Raw genomic sequence first — 24,999 nt, 5'->3', positions numbered from 1 at the left:
TATCAATTATACAGTACCACATGCAGTCTTTAATTACAAGAGTTAGTTAACTAATTTGAGTAGATTAAAAAATTAGTTAAGTTAATTATTTGTAATAAATATGTACTGTGTTTCTTAAAATATCTTTGCTAATAATGTTTAAATTTTTAACATGTGTAACGATATTACAAAAACTACCTTAGAAAACATGATTATATATGAGTGACAAAACGGATTGATGTTTTATATTTATGACCCAATTAAATGTCAAACTTATTCTTACATTAAGTACTGGTGATAGTATAAAGTAAGTAGTGAGGATTGAATTTACTTTCGAAATTAACTTAATCTTATAGACTTGATCAAAAAGGTACAGCAAATCCCTAACCACAAAGTGCCGTTTGGATTAGCAGTTAGTAACTGTGATTTTAGATAATCGTGAATTTTATAAGTGACACTGGTTAATCGTGATTTATGTTTGGATATTTTTTTTAATAAGTGATTTTAAGAATTGTGATTATATTTGGTTTTTAGTTATTAAAATAGCTTATGGATGTATAATTACTAAAAAAGACATGAAGTTAATATTTGAGGAGAGATTTTTGGAAGAGTGGGGGAGGGTAGATTGGAGAAAATTTAGTTATTAAAAATTAATCGGGATTTTTCAAACGCATAAGCTGCTCCTTGTTGTTTATCCTAAAAGTGCAGTAGAAGAGTAAAATCACGATTTATCGGGATTTTATAAAAGGTACCCAAATAAGACAAACATGCTTCATAATCACTTATTTGAATTTAAACAGGCTCATTTGAGATCCTACCACTTAACCAAATAGGCTCAAAAGGCTGTTAAAAATTTCAAAGGTATTTTTCTTCAATGACAAAATTTAGGATCCTTTTGACAAATATCTTGCGATCAATTTATTCGCAGCTTCCGTCAAATGAATACCATCCCAACTTATGCACTTGGAAGGATCATCACAAGCTTTCGCTCCTCCATCTCCACATCTTTTTGTAAAATCTACATTATAGGCCCCTCCAGTTCCACAACAAGCTTTAAGACCCGTAAAGCCTGTAATCAATATCATAACATTATCACAAATCAGAATGCTGTCATAGCACCAATCCAATCTACTGAACTATAAACTAGATCTTATATTAATGACAGGAGGTAGCAGTATTGATTAGAAGAATAAAGATTACCAAATTTTGTGGGAGAATGATAGAGAGGCAATGCAGCGTTATAATAATCAGCATATATGATATCGGCATGAGGATGAAGCTCTTTAAGCTGATTTAATTCAGCCCGAAGCTTCGCATTGAATTATTCAATAAACTTGTTTAACCAAATCAAGCAACCATATTCGTCATACTCATTCTTATTGTTGCTCTCAAACATTGTTAAATAGATTGCACCACATACGAGTGGTAAATTTCCAGGAACGATGAGCGTTTGAGCCCCTGCATCTATCAAATCCTGCGACCAAAAATAAAATACTAGGATCCTTGATGAAAATACTAAGATACAACACATATACACACAAACAGACCGATGTGTGTTTGTGTAGTTGAAGTGATTGCATAGTTTTTCAAAAATCTTACACTTATTGTTGAAGAGATTGTTTTAATCATATGAGGCACGTAAGTTTTGATCTCGGCTCAACTTCTTTCCGCCAGAAAAAACCTTTTGAAGTCATTGACTCCAATTTCTCCCACCAGAAATAGTGACTTCTCAAACACTTTCTCGCAGCCTGCAAGATATAAATTAAAACAACATTGTATGTCCCATAGTGGTCGTGTCAAGTATGTCATGGGCAATTTGACGCAAATTAATTGAAGCTACAATTATATGCCAATCATGCTTTATATGTATGTGAATGAAAGTTCTTGACGTGGGAAACATGCTTCAACAATTAATAAAACTAGATATGTATAATACAATAAACATAAACAATATCTAGAAAAGTAAAACTAGGAACTTACGTGAAGAAGAATTACAGATAGAAGGTAACAATTCCTTAAACCAACCCAATTGAACTCTGAGAGAATCATCGTTGGTATTGTCAATAGGAATACCTCTCTCTTCAAGAAACTTACGCTCAGCATAGTTGCTCCAGCAACAGCAAAATTCACTCCCTCCCCTTTCTTCCAATAAAATGCATATTGAGTTACCATCTCAAGAGTTATATTTGAATATTTTATTTTTTTATTAAATTATTTTATCTAAATCATGATCTCAGTGTGAAATCCTGTTGAATCCAATAATTTGAAACACTGACTCTTGAGTTACCATCTCAACAAGTTTAATAATCAGTTCGATTAGGTAAAAGCCACTTATTGTAATTGACTCTTGTAAATTGAAATTAGAGTAGAAGTTAGTTAATATGATCTTATTTATACTTAGATAGACCTTTGCAAGAAAATTAGTTTAAGTAATTGAAATTTGTTTGAATAATTTATTTAAAAAAAACATGTTTCATATAAAATAACATGTTTAGATGTAAAACAATTGAAAAAGATATAAATTTTATTAAATACACACATAATTATATATATAATATGAATATAACGTAATAATTTTAAAAGATATTAAAATTAATGTATTTTAGAAAATTTTAAAAATACTAAAATGCTTAATTAAATAAAATGATATAGTTTGGCTAAAATTAAATAAAATAATATTACTAAAACATTTGTCATTATATTTAACAGCCTTTGGGTTTATACAAATAAGAGGGGGAAAAGCCCATCGGCATTGTAATCTATTAATTTTTTTTTTTTTGCCAATTGTAATCTGTTAATGTTAATTCTCCTATAAGCAAGAAGTTATGAATTCGATCCTAATTCTAATAAGATACTCTTACCCTCTATTTGGATAGAAAGAAAATGAGGGTGGAAAAAAAACTAGGGTGGAAAATGAGAAGAGAAATGAGTTTTTTCTTATTTGGACTAGGAGAGAAAAGTAAGGAAAAGAAAAGTAGGAGAGAAAATGAAGTGTAAGGGCCACGTCATTTTCTCTCTAATTTTTCTCTCCACATATAGAGAGAAAACGAAAAGAAAACTCATATTCCTTTTCTACCCTTCCTTATATTAGGTGAATAAATGCATATTTTGTCTTTAATGCAATTTTTTAACTTTATTTATGGCTATTTTATTATTTAAAAAAATTATCTCATTGTAGCTAAATTCCTGTAATACTCAGAATTCGCACTAACTATACACACACATACACACATCTATATATTTCTCCATCTCTGTCAACTTTTATAATAAATTTTTATTATTTAACAATAATTTTAAATAATATATATTTTATTTATTTTCTTTTATTATATTTAATTTAAAAAATATAATAACATTTTTTTTACTAAACTATTTGATTTTTAAATATAATAATGTGATAATATATTTTTATTTTAAATTATTTGATAATATTAATATTCATATAATTTTTTTTATTGTGATATTTAATTTTGTTTTAAACATAATATATTTTGGCATAGAGATAAGGGTATTTTAGTCATTCATATATTACTCATTTTCTTTTCTCTATATTTTCTCTCCTTCATTCAAACAAAATGGATAATACTATTTTCTCTTTGACTTTCTTCTCTCTCCATTTTCACTCTTTCCATTTTCTTTCCTCCTAACTTTTCTTCATATCCAAACGGAGCATTAGTGTCTACTTATCTAATTAAAAGAAATAGTATATAATATTTGTGGCAATAGCAACCATGAACTATTAGTTCATAAGCTTTGTTTCCAGTTTTTATTCTAAAATCATTTTGATGACCTATGTGTATATCACATACAGAATGAAATGAGATTTTAAAATGATATCTTACAAAGTAATTAATTTTAATAAAACAAAATATCAACTGCATTTACTTAAAACTGAAAAAGGATGATTCAAAGATAACACTAAATATAAAACTAAACCATATTTATAGTCCATTAACTTTATATAATGTTTTTATTTGATGTCTTAATTTTAAAAAATATACTTTTAAAAGTCAAACCACAGTAAAGAAAATGGACGGTAATAACATGACTATTACTTCTGGTCCTTAATATACTTTTCTTGTTTGGATGGAGAGAAAATGAGGGAGGAAAGAAAATTAGAGAAAAAAATGAGAAGAGAAATAAGTTTTTTTTTTGTTTGGATGAGGAGAGAAAAATGAGAGGAAAAAATAGAAGAGAGAATAAGGTGCGACGTCCATGTTATTTTCTCTCCAACTTTTCTTTACGTATATGGAGAAAAATGAGAAGAAAACTCATATTTCTCATATACCCTCCTTCATACTAAGTACATAAACGCATATTTTTCCTTTAATACAATTTTTTTAATTTTATTTATTGTGATTTTATTATTTAGCAAAATTATCTTACTGTAGCCAAATTTTATAATAAATTTTAATTATTTAAAAATAATTTTAAATAATATATATTTTATTTATTTTCTTTTTATTATATTTAATTTAAAAAAGTATCCACTTTTTTTTAATTAAAATAACATTTTTTACTAAACTATTTGATTTTTAAATATAATAATAAGATAATATATTTTTATTAATTAATTTAATTTAAATTATTTGATAATATTAATGTCTATATAATTTTTATTGTGATATTTAATTGGAGAAATTGCAAATAAAGACCCCTAAATATGTAAAATTACAATATGAGACCCTAAATTTGAAATATAGCAAATAAAGACCCGATCTCTTTTGAAAATATGAAATATGGTTGAAATATATGAAATGCCCCTAGTCAAATTGTGATTTGGTCTATTGAAGTTGTCATTCGCTAAAGTGAACTTGTCATTTTCCATAATTAACTTGTCATTTGGCATACCCTTAACCAAGTTGTAATTTGATCTATTGAAGTTGTCATATGCTAAAGTAAACTTGTCATTTCTTATAATTAACTTTTCATTTGGCTGAAGGGTACTTCAAACATTTCACTCACATTTCATATATGCAAAAAGTGAGACCAAGTCTTTATTTTCTATTTTTCAAACTCAGGATCACAAATCACAATTTTACATATTTAGGGGTCTTTGTTTACAATTTTTTTCATTTAATTTGGTTTTAAACATAATATATTTTGGCATATAGATAAGGATATTTTAGTTATTCATATATTTGCTTATTTTCTTTTCTCTATATTTTCTCTCATTCATCCAAACAAAATGGGTAATTGTCTTCTCTAAAATACCATTATTAATAATGTGTATTAGCTAAAACTAAACATTTAACATGTGCATACTTTGTAAAAAATAGATGAATATGATAGATTAAATAGATTTAGGTCTTATATTTAGGATCAAATTGAACATCACACTGACTCTTATATTAAGTATGGGAGGTAGTATTAAGAATCTTTTATTTATTACGTTCAATAATTGCAACAGCGTTGGATTTGAAGTTTTTTTTTTTTTTTTTAATATGAAGATAAGGGTATCCACACAGTTGTCCGACCAATGATTCTCTCGCAATTCAATTGGGTTAGTTTAAAGAAGTATTGCCTTCACTTTGCAACTCTTCCTCGAGTAAGTTATTTTGTTTTCCCTCTTTTTTCTTGTTGTAAGCATTACTTACATGAATAATGCTTACAGCTTAGATAGTTCTTATTATACGTTGAATATTGATTTTATAATTTTCTCCTATTTCCACTTCCTTCAAAAATATTTCAATCAACAACAAAATATTTCAACATCTAATACAGAAACGTTTAATGAAACTTTGGGGGGGGGATGGGGAAGACATTCAGCAACGAGTTTTAGTGGGAATTAAAAATCAGGCAAAAAACAAAATTAGTGGGAACTGAAAAAATCATTGCTGAAAATTAACTTTCTATGACTGCTTTGAAAGTTGTCATAAGAAGCAAGCCCATTAACGACAATTTACAAGTTGTCGTTGAAAAACTAATATTTAGAATAGTTAAAAGTGAGACTTTCTATTTTAAGACTTTTGAGAGTTATTGGTCTTCTTTTTAAAAACTTTTTAACGACTATTGAAAGTGAAACTTTGAGCAAGATCATGAATATTGCTGTTGAAAATCTCCCCTTAAAAGACTTTCAGTATTGGAGGTCATCGTCAAAGCTTCCTTTTAAAGATTTTCGGTGGTGTCTGTCCCCGCAGAAAACCTTACCTTTCAAGACTTTTAGTAGTGGCCTTCAAAGTAAAAAAAATTATTATGAGATCAAAAAAATAATTACTAAAAAATTTTAATACTAATCTAAGTAGTCTGTAATGATCAAAATAAAAAATAAGAACTTCTAAGATTCATTTTGTAATTATTTTTTTTTAAAATAAGAACTTCTATGATGCGCCACCAACTTGCTCTCTCATCATGGTTTCTTTAGTTCTTCTTTAGTCTTTCTTTGGTTTTTTGTTTCATCTTGCGGGACATACGTATTGTATTCTTTTAAAGCACAAGAGGGTCTCCGCCTACTTTAAAAGGAAATAATTGTTCATGCTGTTCTTTTTCTCTTTACTCTTTATTTTTACTTTTTATTGATTGTAAAACATAATTATTTCCTTTTTTTTTTTTTTTAAATCTTGAATCCCTTTTTAGCTTTTATTGTTTGTAATTTATGCTTAGTTTTGTAATATTTTCCTGTTTTAAATAAGACAGAAATATCCTTTTCACAAAAGCCAATAAAATTACTTAAAGTTTGTTAAGCTAATTTATTGTTTGTAATTTATGTATATGTTAAGTTTCTTGTATCTATTATATCAAGTTTTTTAATTACACAAGGTCATGTATTCTTTTTTGTTTCAAGTAAATTAATTATTTAATTAAATGCTAATATTTTAAAAATAGAACACATGATCATATGTATGATTGGAGAACTTGACATAATAGATATAAAAATTTAATATAAATATTGTGGTTTTTCATATTTGACCTTTATTAGCTAATGGTTGAGATTCCACACTATAAATCCCACTTTTTTTTCCTTTTATATTGTGATTAATGGAAAACGTAATAACGGATAACCCAAAAAAATAATTTATATTTGGAAAAATTATTTTTTTCTTTTATATTGTGATTAATGGAAAACGTAATAACGGATAACCCAGGAAAAAAATTTATATTTGGAAAAACTTAGGTCAATTTTTTTTTATATCTATTATATCAAGTTCTTAATCGTACATGCCCACATGTCATTTTTTATTTTATATGAATTTATAATTAAATACTATTAATTGAATATTAATATTTTAAAAATAGGACACATGGTCATATATGACTGAAAAATTTGATATACATGTAAAAAACTTGACCTAAGTATTGTTTTTTGAATCTCCAAAACACCTCCGCAAATGCCCTTGAGATCAAAGGGCGGGGGAAGTATAATAAATAGCTTTCTATTTTATTTTTATTTTTTAACCAAACTTTCTATTTTTATGATATCAGAAAAAAATATTAATTCATTTTTCTCTTTTTTGAGGAAAAAAAAAAGGTTTCAATTAAACTAATATCCAGAAGGGGCTTTGGTCACTGAAGTGCTCGATCTCGAGTTCAATTCTGCATAAACGTAGAAAACTTTCAAAGGCTGTTAAAACTTTCAAAGGCTTTCTTCTTCAAGCACAAATCATCAAATTTAGAAGCAGCGTAGGATCCTTTTAATAAATTTCTTAAGATCATGATAAACTCAATTATTTTTATATATTTTGATATCTTTTATATGGGTTTTGTCAACTTAATTAGTTCTTTTGACCTTAATTGATTGTTAATTGATTTAATATGTTTTATTTTGAATTATTATTTTATAGGGGTAAAATTGTCATATTTTGGTTTAATTGTAACTAATTGATTTTTGAGGACAATTAATGCTATCTTATCCTTAAATTTTGATTGCAAGTTTTTAGAAGATTTAAAAATAAAATTAAAAATTTTGCTCCCCACCCCTCTAATAACCTATTATTCATTATCATCCTCTGGGGGACGCGAGCGAGCGGGCGGCAGAAAAAGAAAACCAGTGCAGAACAGAGGGTGGCAAACACGCTAAGAGGAGAGCGGCGTGAGTAGGACCAGAGGACGCGCTCACGAGCGACGGCGAGCTCCTCTGTTCTGCTGCCTCTGCTCGTGTCTCCATTGCCACCGTCAACTTCACCTTCTTCTCCTGGGCACAACAGGACCAGAGGAGTGGCGGCGAACAGAGACAGAGAGAAGGACCAGGAGCACAAACAGAGTGACGGCACAAGAGAGACGAGCAGAGGCGCTTGACGGCACAAGGGGGAACCATCCATCATCTTCTTCTTCTCCTTCTCGGTGTCAACCGAACCAGTGAGACGCGAACAGAAGGGGGAACTAGGGGCGAGACCATTGACGGCATTCTCTCTGTTCGCCATTCGTCTTCTCTGCATCTTTAAAGCATACGGTGGAGCTTTACTGATCCAGGGGCTTAGCTAAATCCTTTAATTCTCTAGCACAGTATTTATGACTTGAACTTAAAGGGAGTTTCAGCTCTTTCAATCTTTATTTCTTTCATTGTAATTGTAATTTCTAGGTTTTAAAATAAATTTTATAATGTTTGAATATACTGTGATGATTTATATTTGTATTGAGATTGGTTATAGTTACTGGAATCTTTGATTAGCATTTAACATTATGCAGTAATTAGCTTTAATTTCTTTACATTGTACTGTGTCAGACTATGTTTTGAAATTATTGTAAATATTCAGTGGTAATTCAAAGTGGCTTGATTATTACACTAAAAATGTTAATTGCTTTTCCTTGATTCTTTTTGGCTAATTATGCTGAAACAATTTAATTGTGAGTAATTAATATGCAAGGTGGCTTGGTGTTAATTATTCTAATTAAACCGAGTCTAAGGGGTGGCCCTTATAGTCTTTTGAATTTAGCTAACTTCCAAATTAATTGAAGTAATAATAGCCTTAATCATTGTGATAGAAGATTACTTTTCCATTTGCTGTCACTTGTTAATTCTTTTTGTTTCTTTCATTCATATCCATTTTATAAACTAAAAATCCAAAAAATATTTACTCATTTTGCATCCTTTTAAATTTTGCCAATTAGTTAGTTAAAAAGAAAATCAATCCCTTTTCAACTCAATTCTTTATTTTTGATACTTAGTTGTTTAGGATTTTAAATAAAGGCTTCTCAAAGTGCAACAACCCGAGTTTTACGCTATATTGTATTGTTTGGATTTATTTTTGATTGGAAACCCTAAGTCGAACAACAAAGGCTCTCTTCAGATCAATCCATACGCAGCTTCTGTCAAATGAATACCATCCCAACTTTTGTACTTTGAAGGATCGTCACAAACTTTCACTCCTTCATCTCCACATAATTTTGTAAAATCTGCATTGTAAGCGCCTCCAGCTCCACAGCAAGCTTTCAGACCCATAAAACCTGTAATATATAATTTCATAACATTATCACAAATCAGAGAGTTATAATAGCACAGATCAAATTTGTCATTGAGATTTGAGAAGAATCAATATTATTACCAAATTTTTTGGGAGAATGATAGAGTGGTAATGCGGCGTTATAATAATCAGCATATATGATATTGGCATGAGGATGAAGGTCTGAGTTAATTTAATTCAGCCTGAAGCCTCTTATTGAAGTATTCAATGAACTTGTTTAACCATATCAGGCAACCATATTCATCATAGTCCTTCTCATTGTTGCTCTCAAACCTTGTTAAATAGACTGCACCACATCCTGGTGGTGAAATTCCAGGAACGATGTGTTGGAGGCAGCACCTGCAAAATAAATAGCTAATCCGAGTCACGTCTTAAGGACGCTGTCCTTAAGAGCTATTCCGCAACCACCAGTAGATAAGGATGTGGCACTCCCCAAGATTAAACGGATCCCTCTTGTAAAACTTTGTTTTCTTGCCCAGGAACTATACACCCCTCAGGTTGGGTCATGTAAATTTCTTCTTTTAAATCACCATTTAAAAAGGCTGTTTTAACATACATTTGTTGAATAAAAAGCTTGTGGATCGAAGCTAAAGAAATCAGGATTCTGACAGAAGAAATTCTAGTCACGGGAGAAAATGTATCGAAGTAGTCAACGTTTTCTTTTTGAGTAAAACCTTTGGCTACCAATCTAGCTTTATATTTATCAATTGATCCATCTGGAAAATATTTTTTTCTAAAAACCCATTTGCACCCAATAGGTTTTGCTCCTGGAGGAAAGTCAACCAAAACCCATGTTTTATTTTGATTTAAAGAATCTATTTCAGCTTTAATAGCTTCTTTCCAAAATAGAAAATTTGAAGAAATAACTTCATGAAAATTTTTCAGATCACCTTGTACCAAATAAGTATAAAAATCATCTCCAAAAGATGTTTCTTTTCTTTGTCTTTTACTTCTCCTTAAATTCTCACTCAAACCATCGTTTGAAGTTTTTTCAAAAGAGTTTTCAATTCTTTTAAGAACACGCTCAACTTTCAATGGAAACATATGTTCGAAAAATTCTGCATCTTTTGTTTCAACAATCGTATTAGGATCCAAAATATCACTTTTCAAAACTAGAAAACGATAAGCAGCACTTTTTTGAGTGTAACCAATAAACATGCAATCAGAAGTTTTAGAACCAATCTTTCTCCTTTTAGAATCAGGTAATAAAACTTTTGCAAGACACCCCCACACTGTTAAATATTTGAGGTTAGGTACAAATCCTTTCCATAATTCATATGGTGTCTTTTTAGTTTTTCTATGGGGTATTCTATTTTGTAAAAAACAAACAGACAACAAAGCTTCAACCCACAAGTTATCAGGTGCAGCAGAACTCACAAGTAGAGCATTCATCATTTCTTTTAAAGTTCTATTTTTCCTTTCTGCTATACCATTAGATTCAGGCGAATAAGGAGGAGTTACTTCATGGATTATACCCTCTTTTTCACAAAAATAATTTAATAGTAAATATTCTCCTCCTCTATCTGACCTAACTCGTTTAATTTTTTTATTCAATTGATTTTCTACTTCTGCTTTATACAAAAGAAACATTTCAAAAGCTTCATCTTTATTTCTCAATAAATATACTTTAGTATATCTTGAAAAATCATCAATAAAAGTGATATAATATCTTTTGCCTCCTCTAGTTTGAACTTGTTTTAAATCCCCTAAATCAGTATGAATTAAAGATAACAATTCAGTTTCTCTCTGAATAGAAAAATGTGGCTTCTTAGTTCATTTAGTCTCTGCACAAACTTCACATTTGTTAAAATCATTACTTTTAATTCCATGAATTAACCCAAGATTTTGCAATCTCTTTATATATGATTTATGAGCATGTCCTAATCTAGCATGCCATATGTCAAAAGAATCAATCAAGTAAGCAAAAGAAGATGCATTTTCATTAATTTTAGCAACACTTAAAACAAACAGACCCTGATTACAATATCCCTTCCCAATGAGAATATTGTTCTTAGTCATGACAACCTTGTTAGACTCAAACGACACTCTAACCCTAGCTTTCCCAAGCAGCGCCATAGAGACTAAGTTTGGCCTAACATCAGGGACATACAGAATATCATTCAGTGCCAAGGTCTTTCCTGATGTGAGTTTCAGTATCACTTTTCCTTTTCCCTGAACCTTAGCAGTTCGAGAGTTGGCAAGGTAGATGTGGTCTTTCCCTTATTCAAAGGAGGTAAACATCTCTCTATTTGCACAAATGTGCTTAGTGGCTCCTGAATCCACTACCCATTTCTTCACATCAGTCACAATGAGGGCTTGAGAGACCATTACAGCTATGACTTCATCATCACTGCCATCATCTCCTTCAACCAAATTCACATTTGGCTTAGGAGGATTATCACCCTTTTGAGTAGCCCTTTTCCTGCATTGCACCGCATATAGCCCTGGCTTTCCATAGACAAAACAATTGCCTTTCTTTTTGAATTTGGGGTTAGGTCCTTGGATTTGTAATCAGATTTCTTATTTTTATTATTTTTGTTTTTAGGATCATACCTCTTAGAGCGCGGTTTCGATTCCACCAGGTTTGCTTTGGCAGCTATTTCCTTTCCTTTCGCAGCTTGTATAGCCTTTCTATTTGTGTCTTCAATTATTATGTGTGTAATTAGATCTGACAGGGACAACTGCTTCTGTTTGTGCTTTAATTGTTGTTTGTAATCACTCCATGTCTCCAGTAGCTTTTCGATCCGCATGCCTGCTACGAACTCATTTGGTAAGTTAATCTTCTCAACACGAAGCTCCTCCAGCAATTTGTGATACTCGTTGATTTGAAGCTTGATATCTTTCTCTTCAGTCATCTCCCATTTGTAGAAATTCCCCACTACAAATTTCTACTTCCCAGCATCCTCAGCAGTGTACTTGAGGATAAGAGATTCCCATATTTTGTGTGCTTCCTTATAGGCACAGTACACATCAAACAGATCGTTAGATAAAGTGCTAATAAGAGTGTGTCTGCAAACCTTATTAGCATGTGTCCAGATATCTTTTTGGGCCTGATCAGCATCTGGGGTTGGTTCAGAATGAGTAAGAGCAGCAGCTACTCCATGCATGTCAAGGACAGAGTAAACTCGCTCCTACCACCACCTGAAATTCCTTCAATCAAATGTCTCTATTTTTGAAGTGTCAAGGAACGGCCTAGGAATAGGAACTGCTGTTGGAACAACAGTAACTGAGGCAGCATCATGGTCATTCTGAGTAGCAGTGTTGTGGGGTAGTTCCATGATGGGAATAGCTCTTAAGATTGTTGGCGGCAGCACCTGCAAAATAAATAGTTAATCCGAGTCACGTCCTAAGGATGCTGTTCTTAAGAGCTATTCCGCAACCACCAGTAGATAAGGATGCGGCACTCCCCATGATTAAACGGATTCTTCCTGTAAAACAGGGTGAGCAGGACAGCAGAAAATAGTAGTAAACTCAGCAAGTAAGAGAGCACACAAGAGGGGGAAGAAAGGAGCTCGAAAACTCTAGAGCTGTGTGTCCTTTGCACCTTGGCTAAAGCCCCTTATCTAAGCTCCAAACAAAATGAACGTTGGCACCCTTAATGGCATAGAGCATGATATTCAATGGTACGTTTTTCCCATGAATTCAAAAATTAAAACCGAATAAAAGAATTGATGATACATGGTTGAAACGGTGGAATTATATCCCTTCCCATGGACATCCGTTGCAAGTTTTATAATGCATTAAAGTTTATGATTTGACCGTTTTGCAATTTTGAAACCATTGGGTTAAGATATTATGACTAGAAAACCGTATAGAAATAGAGTCTTAAAGCTTTGGGATGACTGAAACAATTTGATTAGAATTTAACAATTTGAAGTTTTTTTTAAAAGAGTTTTCAATTCTTTTAGGAACACGCTCAACTTAATGTGATGCCTTTTCTTTGACACACATACACAAATATCACAACACGATGAGGGTTTGAGCCCCTACATCTGTCAAATCCTGCGACCAAAAATATGATTGAATTCCTTAATGAAAAGTATTACCCCATCTAGTCCTTAAAAAAATTCCCCTTTATCTACACAACCAATGGGGATAGTTTGAAAAAAGAAATTATGAATTTGAAAGACAAAGTGTATTAAAGTTTTATGTTACTTTTAATCCTTAATATAAGAGTAAGTTAAGAATTGAATTTGGTCCCAAATATAAAATCTCAATCCACTTTAATCCCCAAAAATTTATAATGTTTATCATTCAAAAAATATTTATAATGTTTTATCTAGAATATCTTTATTGATTGTAAAGGTTTCCATCAGAAAATAGTTCCACAATATACATAATTAAATAGGTTAATTTAGAAAAAATAACACATTTTTGTTATAGTTAATCGATTTAACTAATTTTTTTAATTTTTCTAAATTAGTTATTTAACTCTTATATTAAAGACTAAGAATAATATTAAGATTAAAGTAAATACCTCAATTAAATCCTATACTCAAGTCAAAAAAAAAAAAAAGTAATATACAATACATACCCAAACAGATCGATATACGTATGTGTGTGTTATGGTAGCTGAAATAATTGCATAGCTTATTCAAAAATCTTACAGTTATTGTTGAAGAGATTGTATTAATCACATGAGGCACGTAAGTTTTGATCTCTGCTAATCTTCTTCCCTCAAAAAAACATGTTTTGAGGTCATTGTCTCCAATTTCTCCCACCAGAAATGGCGGCTTCTCAAACACACACATACGTCTTACAGCCTGCAAGATTAAACCGTATTGGTGTGTCCCATTGTGTTCGTGTCAGATAATATGTCAGGGGAAATTTGACCCACATTAACTAAACTTCCAATTAAATTATGATTTTCATAAAAGATTTTTTATATTAGAGGTGACCATTGAATATTAAAAGAAAAAAGACAAAAGTTTGACCAGAGGTCGTTTTAGTTTTCTGACATTAATATTAGTTTGACAAGAAAAAAATATTAACATTAAAATTTTAAATATTGATAAAATATTCATAAATACTGACATATAAGCTTTATTTTTTTAAAAAAAAATAATAATCAGTACGAAATCTTCATTTTGAGACCAACCCTATTAAGTTTAAAGTACGGAAAGAATATATTATAAAATTAAATAATTAAACTAAATGTTTATGTAAAGTTATCACAGGTGCACTTTTGCCAAAAAAGAAAATTATAGAAAAAAAGTGCTTTATACGCAAAGAGAACACTCTCTATCGGAATTGAGTTGTAATGAGCACCAAATTTAGGTATTTAAAATAATAATAATCTATTAATTATTAGATTTTCAAAAAATAATTTTATTATTTAAAAATAATCACTTAAGAATTTTAAATATCAATTGCATTCATTAAAAACTGAAAAAAAAAAGGATGATTCAAAGATAACACTATAAATAAAACTAAAAGATATTTGTAGTCCATTAACTTTATACAAGGTTTTAATTTGATTCCTTAATTTTAAAAGTTATATTTTTAGAAGTCCCACTGGAGTAAAGAAAATGGGAGCTAATAAGACGATTATTATTTCTGATTTTTAATATTAGAGCTAGTTAATTAATTTGAGTATATTAAAGAAATTAGTTATGTTAGTTATTTATAATAAATAGATATTGTCTTTTCTAAAATATCCTTCCTAATAATATGTATTAGCTAGAACTACTATTTAATGAAACATTTAATATGTGCAACTATTACAAGAACTATTTTAAAAAAGTAGATAAATAAGAGAGACAAAATAGATTGGAATTTTGTATTTAAAAATAAATTGAATGTCAAACTAATTCTTATATTAAATAATGAGAGGTAATATTAAGAATCTGATTTAGTTATTCCGTTCAATAATTGCAACCCCTTGGATTTTATTTTATTTTATTTTTTGCCCCCGACGATAAGGGTATCCACACAATTGTCCAACCAATGATTGTCTCACAAGTCAATTGGGTTGGTTTAAAGAATTATCCCCTTCACTTTGTAACTCTTCCATAAGTAAGTTATTTTGTTTTCCCCTCTTTTTTCTTGTTGTAAGCATTACTTACATGGATAATGCATACAGCTTGGATAGTTCTCACGAATATTGATTTTATAATTTTATCTTATTTCCACTTCCTTTAAAAATATTTCAGTCAACAACAAAAATTTTCAACATCTAGTACGAAAACGCTTGATGAAACTTTGGAAAAAAGGATATTCAGCAACAATTTTTAGTAAGGACAAAAAAATCGTCATTAAAAGTTAATTTTTACTACAACGTTAAAAATCTTCATGAAAACTTTTTATCCGGAATGAATCTAAAAGACCTCAGACTTGCTAAGGATTTATAAGTTGTCGTTGCGAACCTCTTTTTTAGAATAGTTAAAAGTGAGACTTACGATTTTAAAGACTGTTGAGAGTTACTAGTCTTTTTGCCAAAGACATTTAGTCATTATATTAAAAGTGAGACTTACGATTTTAAAGACTGTTGAGAGTTACTAGTCTTTTTGCCAAAGACATTTAGTCATTATATATATATTTTTAGTCACTATAAAAAGTGAGATTTTGAGCAGCGATCATGAATATTGCTTCTGAAAATCTCCTCTTAAAAGACTTTCAGGATTGAAAGTCATAGTCATAGCTTCCTTTTAAGGATTTTCAGTCGTCATTGAAAATCTTATTTTCAAAAAAAAAATGTTTAAATTAGTGGTAGCAAAATGGCCTTTTTAAAGTGTTCTGTGCAAAATTATGTTCGTCGCCTATTTATCCTTTAGTGAACGCAAACACATGGGCAAATGTCTCCAAACCTTGCTCCAGATTTCATCCTCTCTTTAATAGAGAGAGAGAGACGAGCACCTCTCACCTGAAGAAGTGAAGAGCCCATCAAAAGCACGTTTCAATGAACAAATGTTAGGTATTGATTTGACAGGTCATCCCCAACCCAATAATGAAAGATGATATGATACGCCACCAACTTGCTCGCTCATTTGTTTTCTTTAGTTCTTTTTTTAGTGTTTTTTTTTAGTTTTTTATTCCATCTTGTGCGACATACGTATTGCATTCTTTTGAAGTACAAGAGGGTGCGTCTGACCCAAAAAAAAAAAAGTTACAAGAGGGTGTCCCTTACTTTAAAAGGAAATAATTGTTTATGATTTTCTTTTTCTCTTTACTTTTTATTGATTGTAAAACGTAATTATTTCTTTTTTTTTAATCTTGAATCCCTTTTTTACTTTTATTGTTTGTAATTTATGTCCCCCCCCCCCAAATTTTATGCTTAGTTTTGTAATATTTTCTCCCATTTGGAATATAAGCTACAAATATCTTTTTCAGAAAAACCAATAAAATTACTTAAAGTTTGTTAAGCTAATTTATTGATTGTAATTTATATTTATGTTAAGTTTCTTATAATTATATCAAGTTTTTCAAACACACAAGGTCATGTATTGTTTTTTCTTTGGAGTAAATTTTTAATTAAATACTAATATTTTAAAAATAAGACACATGACCATACATGTGATTAAAAAATTTGACATAATACATATAAAAAATTTAATATAAGTATTGTGCTTTCTCATATTTGACTTTTACTAACTAATGGTTGAGATTCCACACTATAAATTCTTTTTTTTTTTTCCTTTCCTATGGTGATTGATGGAAAATGTAATAACGGGTAACCCAAAAAATAATTTATATTTGGAAAAATTTAGGTTAATTTTTTTTATATCTATTATGTCAATTTTCAACCGTACACGTCCATATGTTATTTTTTTTATTTCATATAAATTTATAATTAAATGCTATTAATTAAAAATTAATATTTTAAAAATAAGAGACATGGTCATGACTGAAAAATTGATATAATGGATGTGAAAAACTTGATGTGAGTATTGTTGTTTTTTGAATCTCCAAGACACCTCCACAAGTGCCCTTGACATCAAAGGGCGGGGTGAGTATAATAAATAGCTTTCTATTTTATTTTTAATTTTTTGACCAAACTTTCTATTTTTATGATATCACCAAAAAATATTAATTCATTTTTGTGGAGTGAACAGGTCAATTATCTCTTTTTTGAAAAAAAAAAAAACAAGTATCTAATTAAACTCATATCCAGAAGGGACTTTGGTCACTGAAGTGCGCAATCTCGAGTTTGATTCTGCATAAACGTAGAAAACTTTCAAAGGCTGTTAAAACTTTCAAAGGCTTTCTTCTTCAAGCACAAATCATCAAATTTAGAGGCAGCATCGGATCCTTTTAATAAATCTCCTGCGATCAATCGATATGCAGCTTCTGTCAAATGAATACCATCCCAGCTTATGTACTTTGAAGGATCATCACAAACTTTCACTCCTTCATCTCCACATAATTTTGTAAAATCTACATTGTAGGCCCCCCCATTTCCACAACAAGCTTTCAGACCCATAAAACCTGTAATATATAATTTCATAACATTATCACAAATCAGAGAGTTATAATAGCACAGATCAATTTGTCATTGAGATTTGAGAAGAATCAATATTATTACCAAATTTTTGGGAGAATGATAGAGTGGTAATGCGGCGTTATAATAATCAGCATATATGATATTGGCATGAGGATGAAGCTCTTTGAGTTGATTTAATTCAGCCTGAAGCCTCTTATTGAAGTATTCAATGAACTTGTTTAACCATATCAAGCAACCATATTCATCATAGTCCTTCTCATTGTTGCTCTCAAACCTTGTTAAATAGATTGCACCACATCCTAGTGGTAAAATTCCAGGAACGATGAGCGTTTGAGCCCCTACATCTGTCAAATCCTGCGGCCAAAAATATGTTGAATTCCTTAATTTGTGGGCATTAATAAAATTTGTTAATTTAGTTAACTATTATAAATGTGTGTTGATTTTTCTAAAAACCCCTTTTTATTATACACAACCCATGGGGATAGTTTGAAAAACAAAATTATGAATTTGAAAGACAAATTGTGTATTAAAGTCTTATGCTACCTTTTTTCCTTAATATAAGAGTAAGTTAGAAATTAAATTTGATTCCAAATATAAAATTTTAATCCACTTTAACCCCTCAAAAATTTGTAATGTTCTATCTAAAATATCCTTATTAATTGTAAGGGTTTCCATCAGAAAATAGTTTCAATGCATATAATTAAATAAGATAATTTATAAAATCAACACATATTTGTTATAATTAACCGACTTAACTAATTTTTATAATTTTTTCAAATTATTTATTTAGTTCTTATATTAAAGACTAAAGGTAGTATTTAAGATTAAAGTAAATACCTCAATTAAATCTTATACTCAAGACCAAAAAAAAAAAAGTAAGATACAATACATACTCAAACAGATATACGTATGTGTGTGTTATGTAAGCTGAAACAATTGCATAGCTTATTCAAAAATCTTACAGTTACTGTTGAAGAGATCATATTAATCACATGAGGCACGTAAGTTTTGATCTCTGCTAATCTTCTTCCCTCAAAAAAACACGTTTTGAAGTCATTGACTCCAATTTCTCCCACCAGAAATAGTGACTTCTCAAACACTGTCTTGCAGCCTGCACGATTAAAACGTGTTGTGTGTCCCATAGTGCCCGTGTCAGATAATATGTCAGGGGAAATTTGACCCACATTAACTAAACTTCCAATTAAATTATAATTTTGGCAAAAGAAATTTAATTATAATTTGTATAAAAGATTTTTATATTAGAGGTGACAATTGAAGATTAAAAGGAAAAAGACAAAAGTACTCATTTGTCAGCGCAAGATTTTTTTTTCTCCTTAATTTTATAAGATGTCAATTTAGTTTTCTGACATTAATTTTAGTTTCACTAAAAAAAATTAACATTAAAATTTTAAATATTGATAAAATATTCATAAATACTGACATATAAGCTTAATTTTTTTTAAAAATAATAGTTAGTACGAAATCTTTTTTTTGAAACCAACCCTATTAAGGTTAAAGTACTGAAAGAATATATTATAAAATTAAATAACTAAACTAAATCTTTTTGTAGAGTGATCACAGGTGCACTTTTGCCAAAAAAAATTATAGAAAAAAATGTGCTTTATAAGTAAAGAGGACACTCTGATCTCCATCGGAATTGAGTTGTGATGAGCACCGAATTTATGTTTTCTTTATTTCTACTTTTTGAAAAAAAAAATATTTTAGTGAATATAGATTTTAAAATAATAATAATAATAATCTCTTAATTATTAGTTTTTTTTAAAAAATTATTATTTAAAAATCATCACTTAAAAATTTTAAATATGAACAGTTGCAATTGTTTTTGGTTGGTGAAAATTCTCACCATAACGATGAGCATTCAAACCATCTCATCGTGTATTTAACTGGCTATTCCATTCTTTATCCATATACAGATTACAGGGAAATTAGTAAATTACATGCTTTATATACATATATGTGAATGAAAAATTAGGAACTTACTTGAGGAAGAATTGCAGATAGAAGGCAACAATTCCTTGAACCATCCCAATTGAACTCTGAGAGAATCATTGGTAAAGCCATAATGAATACCTATCTCTTCAAAGAAACCTGCATTCAACGCAGTTGCTCCAGAAACAGCAAATTCACTCCCTCCTCTTTCTTCCAATTTCTTGCTTCACCATTCTTAATTCTCTCATATGGTTTCACTAATGGAATACTTAATGACTCAGCTGCATAGCAAGAACAATTTCGATGTAAGAGCACATATTAAGGGGAAAAAAATAGTTGAAATAGATAATGTTTGTAGTCTCACAAGTGAGAGGATAGTAAGTTAAAGTAGTAAACGTATATATAAAATGAACGATCAAGTCCAAAATACCGATGAAGTCAATGATAAGACGGCCATCGGAGGATCTTCCGGTGGGGTGGCCGAAGTAGGATGCTCCGTAGGGAGGAGAGCAGCTGCGCCTGAGTGGGAAGCTGAAACACAGGTTTCCGGTATCGGTAATTGAATCGCCGAAGCTGAAGATGGTGGTGTAGGGGCACCCTGCAGAATTGGCAATGAATGATGAAAGCGTCGCTGTATATAGTATTAGGGCTACTTTCTTTTGTTGTTGCAGAGTCCAAAGTGGAGAAGAAGACGGAGAAGAAGCCATTAATGATAAGGTAGGAATAGTTAATGTCCACTGCGACCAAAAGCAGATTTTAAGGGAACAATTTTACCCCGACAAATAAAAAAGATTTTTTTTTTTAAAATTCATAATCATAAGGCATTGAAATCGTGTAGTTTCCAAAATTAAACAACCCTGAAATAATTGAATGATAACTTGCTTCGGCAGACTCTATCAAAAAAAAAAACTTGCTTCGGCTGAAACTTATGGCCATGGGTTTGAGCTGGTACGACCAATAGAAATGTCATTCCAAAAAATTGAATGACAGCTAAGTTGCTTTTCTGAGTGGGAGATTTTTATTAAAAAACCTGACACGTTTACAAATTAGGACGGGAAAATCACTAATAGGTCCCACAGAAAGCAATTTATTACTCTGAGGTCTCACGAAATGTCAAAATCACTGACAGGTCCCAAGGGACCTCAGAGTAATATTTTCGTTTTGTAAAATGACATTACTGCCCCTCATATTCCAGATTCACATTTGCTCTGTCATTACGATTTACAACCTCAGCAGCGACTATTAACAACCTAATGAGAGGGCGTTAACAACCCTAGCAGTATCCGTTAACAACTTACTTTATAGAATTATATAACCTCTACATAAGAGTAAATTATAACCAAATAATATAATACAACAACTTTAACACTAAAATGGGAAGCTTTTTGATATCATTAAGAATTTTAACTAGATTCAATAGGATTATAGTAATATTTTAATGCGAATATCCATTTACAATCTCAACAGCGAATATTAACAACCGAATGAGAGGGCATTAACAACATAAGCAATAGCCGTTAACAACTTACTTTATAGAATTATATAACCTCGGCATAAGAGTAAATTATAACCAAATAGTATAATACAACAACTTTAACACTAAAATGGGAAGCTTTTGATATCATTAAGAATTTTAACTAAATCCAATAGGATTATAGTAATATTTTAATGCGAAGATCCATTTACAACCTCAATAGCGACTATTAACAACTTAATGAGAAGGCATTAACAACCTAAGCAGTATCCGTTAACAACTTACTCTATAGAATTATATAACCTCCGCGTAAGAGTAAATTATAACCAAATAGTATAATACAACAACTTTAACACTAAAATGGGAAGCTTTTTGATATTATTAAGAATTTTAACCAAACCCAATAGGATTATAGCAACATTTTAATGCGAAAATCCATTTACAACCTCAACAGTAAGTATTAATAACCTAAGGAGAATTGTTAACAACCTTAGCAGTGTCTGTTAATAACTAACTTTATCGGATAATATAACTTCTAACTATAACTAACTAAACTATAACTAAATAGTCTTAAAGTTAATCTTATATAGTTGTTAGAGGTTATATTATCCTATAAAGTCAATTGTTAATAGATACTGCCTAGATTGTCAACAGCTCTCTTTGGGTTATAATACTCACCATTGAGGTTGTAAATGGATCTTCGCATTAAAATGTTGCTATAATCCTATTGGGTTTAGTTAAAATTCTTAATGATATCAAAAAGCTTCCCATTTTAGTATTAAAGTTGTTGTATTATACTATTTGGTTATAATTTACTCTTATGCGAAGGTTATATAATTCTATAAAGTAAGTTGTTAACGGCTACTGCTTAGGTTGTTAATGTCCTCTCATTCGGTTGTTAATAATCGCTGTTGAGATTGTAAATGGATATTCGCATTAAAATATTACTATAATCCTATTGGATCTAGTTAAAATTCTTAATGATATCAAAAAGCTTCCCATTTTAGTGTTAAAGTTGTGTATTATATTATTTGGTTATAATTTACTCTTATGTAGAGGTTATATAATCTATAAAGTAAGTTGTTAACGGATACTGTTAGGGTTGTTAACGCCCTCTCATTAGGTGTTAATAGTCGCTGTTGAGGTTGTAAATCGTAATGACAGAGCAAATGTGAATCTGGAATATGAGGGGCAGTAATGTCATTTTACAAAACAAAATATTACTCTGAGGTCCCTTGGGACTTGTCAGTGATTTTGACATTTTGTGGGACCTCAAAGTAATAAATTGCCTTCTGTGGGACCTGTTAGTGATTTTCCCAATTAGGACCCCAAAAGTTGACAGCTAAAGATTGCCTATGTGTAGTGTATTTGGATCACCGTTGTTGAAAATGCCTTTTATTTTAGTTGACTTTTGTAAATTAAAATTAAGTCAGTTAATATAATGAAATTAATGTTCCTATAGATTTTTACAAGAAAATAAGTTTATATGTAAAATAATTGAAAAACATGACTTTTATTAAATATACATATTACTTCCAACCTTTAATATAAAATTTAATTTGTATTTTAAATCAAACTATAAACTACATTTTATACTAATGAACAAATAATATATATATTAGAATTTGCTGTAGGGAGGGCAGAAGCATTCGTGCGGTGGGATTGGTTAATTAGGAGCACAAATACAAATTTTCGGTAATATCCATATATGAAATCTCTTTTTGTTTTTACGGAGGGAAAATGAGTAACGAAAGCAGAGTGGGAAGAAAAATAAAAAGAAAAGTGAATTTTTTTGTTTGGATGGAAGAAAAAATAAAGAGAAACTCATTTCCTTTTCTTGTCGTCTATCTTTGGTTTTTATATATATTTTTAGCATATATTAATAATGAAAAATGATCTATAATTTATTTATTTTTATTATATATAATTTCAAAAAATTATTCATTTTTTCCGCCTTGAAGATTAACATTGTTGTTTTGAAATATAGTAACGAATACATACTTTTATCAAATAATTTGACTTTAAATTATTTGATGATAATAATATTAATATATTTTTTATTTTGATATTTAATTTGATTTTAAATTTGATATATTTTTATATTTATATTTTTATATTTTTATATTTTTCTCTTTCTTTTTTCCTTACTCTCCTTCTATTTTCCTTCGTCTCGACTTCTCATCCCATACCAACGGAGCATAAAACTGAACATAGATGTGTAGGTGCGTCCTGTGGGAGTGAGAATGACTGGCAGTAATATAATAATGATAACAATAGGAGTAGTGGTTCAGTCCTCTGCTGTTGGAGATTGCCAGGGGAATTGAGCCTGGCGCGCTAGTTTGAGTTACAGCGGACTAGTTTTTATAAACGTAGTGAATCAAAATTTAAATTATTATTAAAAGATATATGTATATTTAATACAAACAAATTATTTTTAATAAAAAAAATACTTGCGTCCGCTTAAGAAAAAGAGAGACCTAACTGTAGGAGATGAATCACAACGAGCCGTTAGAAAGGACAAAGGCCACTGATCACTCATCAGTCTATGGGAGCAAGCCATGTGCCTTCACCTCGTTATCAAAAGTACATAACAGTAACTGCGCTCTCATACAGTTTATATTCATTGTGTTAAATTTATAATAATATTTAATATTCTTTCCGTCCTTAATATAGGATCTAATTATTGAGCTAATTTTAATTCTAAATATAAAACTTATTTTTCATATTTATCAGTTTTTCTTAAATTATCACTTTAGATATTCTCTCAACCATAATCAAATAAAAGAGGGAGGGAGAATATTAAAGAAGATGATTATGGTGTTTTAGAAAAAAACATGTTATATTTCTTATAATTAATTAACTTACTTAAATTTTTAATCTAATCAAATTAGTTAATAGATTTTATATTGAGAACCAAAGATGTAATATTTAATTATAAATTTATATGAAAAAAATGAAAGGATATATGACTATGTGTTATTGGAAAACTTTACGTAATAGATAAAAAAAATTGATTTATTTTTTTTCATTTTTATTAAATTTTTTAACCAGATTCTTTATTAACCCTTTGAATTTTACGAGACGAATATGAGGTTTTAAAAATAAGGCCAAAATACACACCCTCAACTTTGGGTAAGTAGCATAAAATCCCCTCAACTTTAAAAGTTTAAATTCTACACCCTCAACTTTCAGATTGTGACCATGAGGTTCCTACCGTTAAAATAGCCTTAAATCTAACAGAGTGAATGACATGTCAGCTTATTAAAATTTATGTGTCAAATGACATGTAGTTTTTATTATTATTTTTATTTATTTTGAGTTAAAACTCATAATTATAAAAGAGGGCATTTTAGTGATTTAACCTATAATAATCCTTGGTGTTTAGATCCATCATTGTCTCCCTTTCTCAACCTCTCCTAATTCTGCAAACTGGTAAGTCCTCTCCCTTCCCAACCTTTGATCCATTCTCTAACCGTCTTTATTGTTTCAAAAATCATCTTCATTACCTTTTTCCTTCCGGAATTTTTTCCCCCAATTTTGAACTTTTTTGTTTAATGATTGCATTATCTTCTCTTTTGTCTTGCAAGTCCGCCTCCTTGTTGGCACTGTTCCTCAAATTTTCTGATCTTCTTTCTCATTCCAAAATTCATCATTATTTTTCCTATCTTCATCACATTATTCGTTTAAATTTAGAACTTGTATTTCAACAAATGCGAGAGGGCGCCTTGCATCGAAGTGAAAGATAGGAACTACTA

The 24,999-nt window shown here is 30.0% G+C and overlaps 2 pseudogenes; both read right to left on the bottom strand.

The window, feature by feature from the left end:
* Positions 1-863: 863 nt before the first annotated feature.
* Positions 864-8,339, bottom strand: LOC114731843 (GDSL esterase/lipase At1g28610-like; annotated as a pseudogene).
* Positions 8,340-12,532: 4,193 nt separating this feature from the next.
* On the bottom strand, positions 12,533-20,477 carry LOC114731847 (GDSL esterase/lipase At1g28570-like; annotated as a pseudogene).
* Positions 20,478-24,999: the final 4,522 nt, after the last annotated feature.

The sequence above is a fragment of the Neltuma alba genome, unplaced genomic scaffold, assembly GCF_004799145.2.
Source record: "Neltuma alba isolate B1F8T4 unplaced genomic scaffold, ASM479914v2 tig00012850_pilon, whole genome shotgun sequence".
NCBI classification, from domain to species: Eukaryota; Viridiplantae; Streptophyta; class Magnoliopsida; order Fabales; family Fabaceae; genus Neltuma; species Neltuma alba.
Note: the sequence above shows the minus strand (reverse complement) of the source record. Positions and strands in the feature narration are given on the sequence as shown.